General features: G+C 43.3%; 1 pseudogene; it reads left to right on the plus strand.

Moving 5' to 3' along the window:
* The first annotated feature begins 7685 nt into the window (after positions 1 to 7685).
* LOC139157133 (small ribosomal subunit protein uS12-like) lies at positions 7686 to 8349 on the plus strand (annotated as a pseudogene).
* Positions 8350 to 8601: the final 252 nt, after the last annotated feature.

Raw genomic sequence — 8601 nt, forward strand, 5'->3', positions numbered from 1 at the left:
GAAAGAAGGCACAGGAAGAAGAAAAGCAAAACTTACATGTTTGGATGGAGCTCGCATGACCCTCAATAAGAGTTGAGTGAGAAGCTCAAAGTACAGAGGGCAGTGTCTGAATTCCAGTCTGGATCTGATACAAGCAAAGATGATTTGCAAGGATAGAAAAGCATGGAGAGGTACTGTATATGTGAGTGAAGTGGTGCAAACTGGTTCCAATTAGACTTCCTTCTACCTTATCTCAGTCTTCTATTATGGTTGCTACTTCCTATCCCTTTTCAGCACTGCCATAATGTTGCTTATTCCAAAAGAGATTAGCATACTAGGGATGGATATGTATCTACAGTATGTATCCATGTAGCAGTAGCAGCAACACTTAGATTTACAGTGATCTCTCGATTAGCGCGGGGGTTACGTTCCAAGACCTCCCGCGCTAACCGATTTCCGCGTTATAGTGGATGCGGAAGTAAAAACCACCATCTGCGCATGTGCGCCATTTTTTCATGGCCGCACATGCGCAGATGGTGGAGTTTGCGTGTGGGCGGCGGGGAAGACCAAGGGGAGGTTCCTTCAGCCGCCCAACAGCTGATCTGCTCCGCAGCGCGGAAGCAGCGAGGAGCCGAAGATGGGGTTTCCCCGTTGCCGCGCTGCGGAGCGGATCAGGTGTTGGGCGGCTGAAGGAACCTCCCCTTGGTCTTCCCCGCCGCCCAGGCAAAGGGGAAACCCCAAGATCACTTGCCGCTTGCCGTATTGCAGCTTGGAGCCTTGCTTCGCCTCCTTCGCTGCAATACGGCAAGCGGCAAGCTGCCTGGGCGGCGCTGGGGCCATGCGGAGCCGCTCATCTAGGGGGGCGTGGACCGGCAAGGTGCCCTCCGCTCTCTCTCTTTCTCTCCCTGTTACCGGTGTGGTATAAGAGAGAGAAAGAAAGAGAAAGGAGGGCGACTTGCCAGTCCACGCCCCCCTGGATGAGCGGCCCCGCATGGCCCCAGCGCCGGACTCCGTTGCTGACGGAATGCTGAGCTTCCCGTTCTCTCTCCGCCCCCTCGCCCCTTCGCCCCCCTGTGTTCCTAGGAGAAGTGCTGGTGAGGAGCAGAAGGTCTGTCTTGCCTCAATCCCCAGCACTTCTCCTAGGAACACAGGGAGGCGAAGGGGCGAGGGGGGGGAGAGAAAACGGGAGGCTCAGGAAGGGAGCTCGGGAAGGAGCCCACGGTCAGTCGGCTGCGGGAGGAAGGCGATTGTTCCGCTGCCGCCAGCATGGCCTGGCTGGCAGCGGAAGATGTAACGGAGCCCACGGGGGATTCGCCTTCCTCCCACCCGCAGCCGAGACTGATCGTGGGCTCCTTCGCAACCTCGGAGAGCTTCCAGGGCATGAAAGCTCACGAAAACCAGGAAGCTCTCCGAGGTTGCGAAGGAGCCCACGATCAGTCTCGGCTGCGGGTGGGAGGAAGGCGAATGCCATGGGGCTGGGCTCGGCTCCCCCCTCGGCTCCCCCCCTTACCAGCCCCGCCGCGGAAGGCTCCATTCTGTTCCCTGCCGGCCCGATTGAGCGGCCGGCGGTCTCCATTCAGGGAACCGGCACCCAGCGTCCCCACGCCGCCTCCACCTCCCGATAATGCGCCCGACCTCTGCCTCTCTCTTTCTCTCTCATATACCACGCCGGCAACAGGGAGAGAAAGAGAGAGAGAACTAGCGTGGACTTATTTTTTATTTTTTAATATTTTATTTTAATATTTTATTTTTTTAATTAATATTTTTTGAAAAACCGCGTTGCAGCGTTTCGCGCTAATCGAGAACGCGCAAATCGAGGGATCACTGTATATACCGCTTCACAGTGCTTTACAGCCTTCTCTAAGTGGTTTACTGAGTCTGCATGTTGCCCCTAACAATCTGGGTCCTCATTTTACTGAACTCAGAAGGATGAAAGACCGAGTCAACCTTGAGCCAGTGAGAATCGAAGTGCCAAGCTGTTGGTTGGCAGTCAGAAGAATTAGCCTGCAATACTAACTGCTGTACAACCACAGCTTAATTTTAGAGGGCTAGTTAAGTAGCACAGGATTAACTCATGCATTTCTGGGCACAAAACACTCGTGTGTGTGTGTGTGTGTTTTTCTATTTACAAATAAGAATCTTAAAGAGATGTTTTTTGAAAGGCTGTCTGTTCTTATGGCAGGAAACTTGGAAGCTTCACCATAAACTTGATATGACATTGACACCAGTGGTGGGTTTCAAAAAATTTTTTTACTACACGTTATGTGAGTGTGGCTTGGTGACCATGATATGACTTAGTGGGCGTGGTAGGGGAAGAATACTGCAAAATCCCCATACCCTACGAATCAACAGAGAATAGATGGGGGCGCAGCCAGTCAGTGATGGTATTTACCAGTTCTCTGAACTACTCAAAATTTCTGCTACCAGTTCTCCAGAACTGGTCAGAACCTGCTGAAACCCACCTCTGTTCTAAACTACCACTGTGTCTGTCATCCTCATCTCATGCCTAATTCTAAGAAGCGACATCTAAAAAGCAATTCTATAAGCAATGATTTCACACAATTACATTTGCAGAATAATTATGTTTCACTTCATATCACATTGAGGTTGTTGCAACTCCCATACATTTTGGAATTAATTGAAACATACAGTTTGACCAGGAGTCCTTAAACTTTTGCAGTCCGTTGTTCAGTACCTTCTGTGCATTCCTGTTCACTTCTTCTACATACCAACAATTTGTTTGAAGACAAATTTTCTTCTACATACCAACAATTTGTTTGAAGACAGATACTAAAGAGTGCATTTGCTCTTTCCTTAAATTGAGTTCTATCATAAATCTACATTAAAACATAAATTACAGAGGGATTAAGTTGATATATTATGTAGGCTGGATTCCTTCAAAATACTAATCCATATGCATTAATTTATAAAGCACCATTTCTAGATTTGCATTATATGTTATGTTTTTCTTTAATAGCAAATTGCTACACTGCTCGCACACTGTTCACAAGAACAATATGAGTTGCGATAGTGGTGGTAGTAACTGTAAATCTTTTCCTGCACTCTTGAAAAGTCATGCCTAGAGCTTGTACTTTTCATTAATACAGTGACAAGATTGATCTGGTTACTGATTAAAATAAATGGAGTTACCAAAAAGAATAAAAGTATTTTTAATTATCCAAAATAAATAAGATGCAAAACTGAAAATAATTTCTGCAATTACTTTAGTTCTAAAATTTTATTATTTTAATATAAGAAAAACAAGTTGTACAACTGGACAAATGAATTAATATGCTATGCAACATTAAAATTACAAGATAAAAAGAACAAAAATAACCATTTACATAAATTCTAGAAGAGGGATAAGAAAACAAATAAATAAACAGTCATGTATGTTTTGATCCAAAGAAGGCAATCTTTTTTTTCTGAATCCAGCTAATTATGTTTTATTCAACAAATGATAATTAGGCAAACTTTATTATACTGTAACAAGTGAGGCAGATTGCTGCCTGGGTACCTCATGCCTACTATCAGAGTCATGATATATATATCATATATCATATATCAGGTCCCACAGAGTTGGCCTTCTCCGGGTCCCGTCGACAAAACAATGTCGTCTGCTGGGCCCCAGGGGAAGAGCCTTCTCTGTGGCGGCCCCGGCCCTCTGGAATCAACTCCCCCCGGAGATTAGAATTGCTCCCACCCTCCTTGTCTTCCGTAAACTACTTAAGACCCACCTATACCGCCAGGCATGGGGGATTTGAGACACCTTTCCCCCAGGCTTATTATAATTTATGTTTGGTATGTATGTGCTGTTTGGTTTTTAATTATGATAGGGTTTTTAGGGGGTTTTTTATATTAGGTTTGTGCCTATATAATACTGTTTTTATCGTGTTGTGAGCCGCCCCGAGTCTTCGGAGAGGGGCGGCATACAAATCTAATAAATTATTATTATTATTATTATTATTATTATTATTATTATTATTATTATTATATGATATGAAAATAGAAACATAATAACAGTCTTCCAGTACTTGAGAGCAGTAATGGGCAGCCAAAATTTTTACTGCCACACTGTGAGTTTGGCTTATTTTGTGGGTGTAGCTTGACGGTCATGTGACTGTGTAGGAGTGGCTTGCCAGCCATGTGACCAGGTGGGAATGGCTTGAACGATCATCATCGTTCAAGTGAACTGTTAAGTCCTTGACTTACAACCTCACCAGTGTCGCTCTCTGGGGTGACAATTTGCTTTGTGTTTCCTGTGCTCTCCTTCCTGGGTCATCCCCCTGCCTCAGGCTGGGTAGCTAGGCGAACAGGTGCCAATCAGCTGTTGAGAAAAGACGGGGGAATAAATGGTCCCCCTGAAACACCTGTTAGTGCTGGTCTCCCTGCTGTTTTCCGAGGAGGAGGAGGATGGAGGAGGAGGATGGGAAGGGGGGATGGTCAGCTAAAGCTGGGCACACAGCTTCATTTCTGCCAGTGGAACTACATTCCACTCCGTCCTACCTGCTGCCCACCCCTGCTTGAAAGGCTGTCAAAAAGAAGGGGGAGATTAACTTAATTCCACAAAGATCTGAGAGCAGGACAAGAAGTAATGGATCAGTAATGGGTTGCAGTCAATACAGGTGGGATCGGGGTTCCGGTGGCAGAAATTGAGATGTGCATGCATCTCCACACCCCTGATGCATGCACGTGCATGCATGCATGAGATTTGGCTTTTGTGCATTTTCAGCAAGCATGTGCTCTCACACATGGGATTTCCCCAATTTTGGGGGGGTTGCTTCTGCGCATGTGTAGAAGCAAAGAAATCACCAAAAATCGGTGAAATCTTGCACACGAGAGCATCCTCACATGTGGTTTTGCTTGCGGCACAAGCGCAAAAGCCAAATCTGACGCATGCACATGCTCACACAATGATCCTGGAGGGTGAACCAGTAGCAGCCGGTAAGTGGAACCCTCACCTGAATGGATGGAAGGCCAGAGAGATCCAACAGTAAAACTGGGAAATTTCCTGACAGTGGGAAGTATGAATAAATTAATGTGGCCGCCAGGGGGAGCTACAATCCAAGACAATTAGAACATCCACAATATAGCAAGTTTTCAAATCCTTTCTTCTGGAAAAAGGAACAGAAGAGAGACATTGTTTGGCTGATGAATGCTAAGAATTAGAAGCGTCTGTAGAACTATTTGTCCTTTTATCTTTGTCTGTGGAACTATTCGTCTTTTATCTTTCTTTGTAGAACTATTTGTTCTTTTATGTATTTGGTTACAGTTTCCAATACCACCTGATAGCTAGCAATCCCTCTGCATAACAAGCATAGAACCATAAAATGTAAACAGAGACAATGGAACACCAAACCTAAAGACAAGGGAAAACAGCATCAGAATTAAATCAACGAAACCAGTGTTCAAGTTCTAAAGTGTGCTTAGCCACATTTTATTATTATATTATTTATATTTATTATTATATTAAAATGTATCATACATTAACTTTGGATTTTGGAATTCATTCTTGCATATATTTGCACAGATCCTGCGTTCTTCAGTAAATAAGTGTTTCTCCAGACTAACGCTTTCTCTTGTTTTCTCATTTTAAGTCCAATTATAGTAATAATATAGTAATATAGTAGTAATTATAGTAATGCCCTCAACATCCTACACGCAAATGCCACATTAATTAGTTTGTCTTGGGTGATCTTTCCAAGATTTATTTCCTTCCTTCCTCCATCCAATTAAAACTGAAAGAAACACTCTTATTAACAAAATAATATACAGTAATCAAAAATAACAGGAGCATCCACAAAGAAGACATAAAAAGCTTGGAAAACTATTTCAAAAACAAACACACCTAAGAATTTTTACCAGTTTTCTGAAAGGTCCTCCTGCTTCTTTCCGTGCCACAAAATAATAATTCAGATACTGACAGGCCACCCAGCCTCATCTTTTCCATCCAATCCAGCATCTGAAAATAGGATTGATTGATTGATTGATTGATTGATTGATTGATCGACCGATCTACTTATTTATTTATTTATTTGTTTGTTTGTTTGTTCATTCATTCATTCATTCGTTTGTTTGTTTTTTGTATGTTTTTTTGACTTCTGTCGCCTTTCTCGAAGCGACTCAGGATGCTAAACTTCTGGCAGCTGTTGCTTCATAAGTATTTGTTACAAACAATTATGACATTGTGACATTAACATAGAAATGAAGTTAGCAATAGGTGGAGACGCATTGACCCCAAACAGCAGCCTGTGACATTTCAAAGCTCCCCTGTGAGTCACAATGGTCTGTGCTTCTGTGGTAGTGCCATCTACTGGCAGCTGCTGGTATGCCTGCGCTAGATCGAACTTAGCTAACAGGCAGCCAGGACCCAGGGAATGTAGTAGATGGTGCACAATTGGCACGGGATAGGCGCTCTGCTGCAACACCTTATTCAGTGTGCCTTTGCAGTCAGCGCATATCCTGATTGTGCCGTCCGCTTTAATAGGGGTTTCCCACTTAGCATAGTCAACCGGTTCAAGGATTCACTGCCTTATAAGCTTGTTGAGTTCCTTGTTGATTTGAGGCCTTACTACTAGTAGAACATGCCTGGACTTTAAATGGATAGGGGTGTAATTGGGGTCCAGACTAAACGAAATAGAGGTGCCCATATACTTGCCCAGGTTTTTGCTAAAAACATCCTGGAACTCTTCAATAAAGGTCATCAAAGTCATGGTTGGCAATTGAGCTGATGCCGGTTACCCTACCCACAGCTGAGGGTATCATACCAATCCAAGGCCAAGGGGCTTGGAAGGCTGCTGCTGACTACAGTGAGCTGAACATGCATGTGTAGACCTTTTGGTGAGGTTTTTTGCTTCCCCATATGCGGGGAAGCAAAAAACCTCGCCGAAACACACCTGCATAAACGTCCCTGTGCGCGATTTTGCTACCTGCACACGTGCAGGAAGCATAATTGCATTTGATCCTGCACTTGCGTTCCTCAGCCGCAGAGCTGCACACAATTAGGCATTCCAGCAGCAGCTGGAATGAGTGTTTGTGAATGTATTACCTTAATATGTATTATTAGTAGTGAATTTTCCTCATCATTTCCAGTTTTAGATTTGCAGCTGTAGGCTGAATTCCCATCTATTGTACAGAAAGGAGAGTGAATGAGAAAGAGAGAACAAGAGGAAGGAGTGAGGGAGTGAAGAAGGGACAGAATGTCTTGTTGAAATAATAAAAATCTACAAGATTTGGTGCAAAGTCTTGCTAAACCAATAAAAAATTGTAGATTAAAAACATAATAAAAAGTTCCTATTTTAAAGACTACTGTCCTGCTTCTAAAAATTCCACTGTACCCAAACAACTCATACATTTGTCTGCCAGCCATTGTCCAGTCATTTTTACCTCTCTCTTGGGCATCTTATCACAGGAAATGCTTGAAATAGTTCCAGAGAAGCATGCCAGTGGAAGATGAGAACACATCTACCAGCAGGCCCACAAAGATAGAACAAAGAATGCAAAATATACTGCAATTTTTCATCCTTACCTTAATAGTAAACCTAGGGTATGAAATCTGGTGAGGCTGTAAATAATTGGTTAAGTTCTGTCTCGCTTATCGTTTCATTTATAAATTGGTCAGTAGCGTGATTATCAGTCGAATAATGAAACCTATTAAAATTAAATCTGGCTTTTTTGTCGTCATTTGGATTCAGGGGGGCAGTGTGATGGGCAAGTGCCGTGGACTTCATACCACCAGGAAGCTGCACAGTTACCATCGAGAACAGAAGTGGTATGACAAGCAATATAAGAAGGCCCATCTGGGTACTGTTCTGAAAGTGAACCCTTTGGGGGGAGCTTCCCATGCTAAAGGAATTGTCCTGGAAAAAGCTGGTGTAGAGGCTAAAGAGACAAATTCTGCCATCGGGAAATGTGTTCAAGTTCAGTTTATCAAGAATTAGAATTAGCATTTAGACATATATACCGCTTTCATAGCTTTTACAACCCTCTCTAAGTAGTTTACAGAATCAACATATTGCCCCGAACAATCTGGGTCCTCATTTTATCCACCTCGGAAGGATGGAAGGCTGAATTAACCTTGAACCAGTGGTGAGATTTGAACTGCTGAACTACACCTAGCAGCTAGCTGAAATAGCCTGCGGTGCTGCACTCTAATCATTGCATCACCCAGCAAGATGATTACAGCTTTTGTTCCCAATTAGGGCTGTTTGAATTTTATTGAGGAGAATGATGAAGTCCTGGTTGCTGGCTTTGGTTGGAAGGGTCATGGTGTTGGTGACATTCCAGGTGTTCGCTTCAAAGTTGTTAAAAGAAGCCAATGTTTCTCTACTAGCCTTTTACAAAGGCAAGAAAGAGAGACCCAGATCATAGTTCCCGTGATGCTGTGAATGGATCTAATAAGCATTTTTAGAAAAAATAAAAAATAAAACTGATGTGTAAATTTGTTTATTCCATTAACTAGTTTCTAATCTCCAAAACAAGACTGGACAGCTTTACAAAAATAAAAGAATAAGACTTCATATATACAGCAATATACATAGAACAACAACCCTTGTGAGTCATTCTTCAACATCTCATTCCAACTTACAGAGACTCACCCAATCACCCTAACCAAAGACCCAA

This window comes from Erythrolamprus reginae, chromosome 1, assembly GCF_031021105.1.
Source record: "Erythrolamprus reginae isolate rEryReg1 chromosome 1, rEryReg1.hap1, whole genome shotgun sequence".
NCBI classification, from domain to species: Eukaryota; Metazoa; Chordata; class Lepidosauria; order Squamata; family Dipsadidae; genus Erythrolamprus; species Erythrolamprus reginae.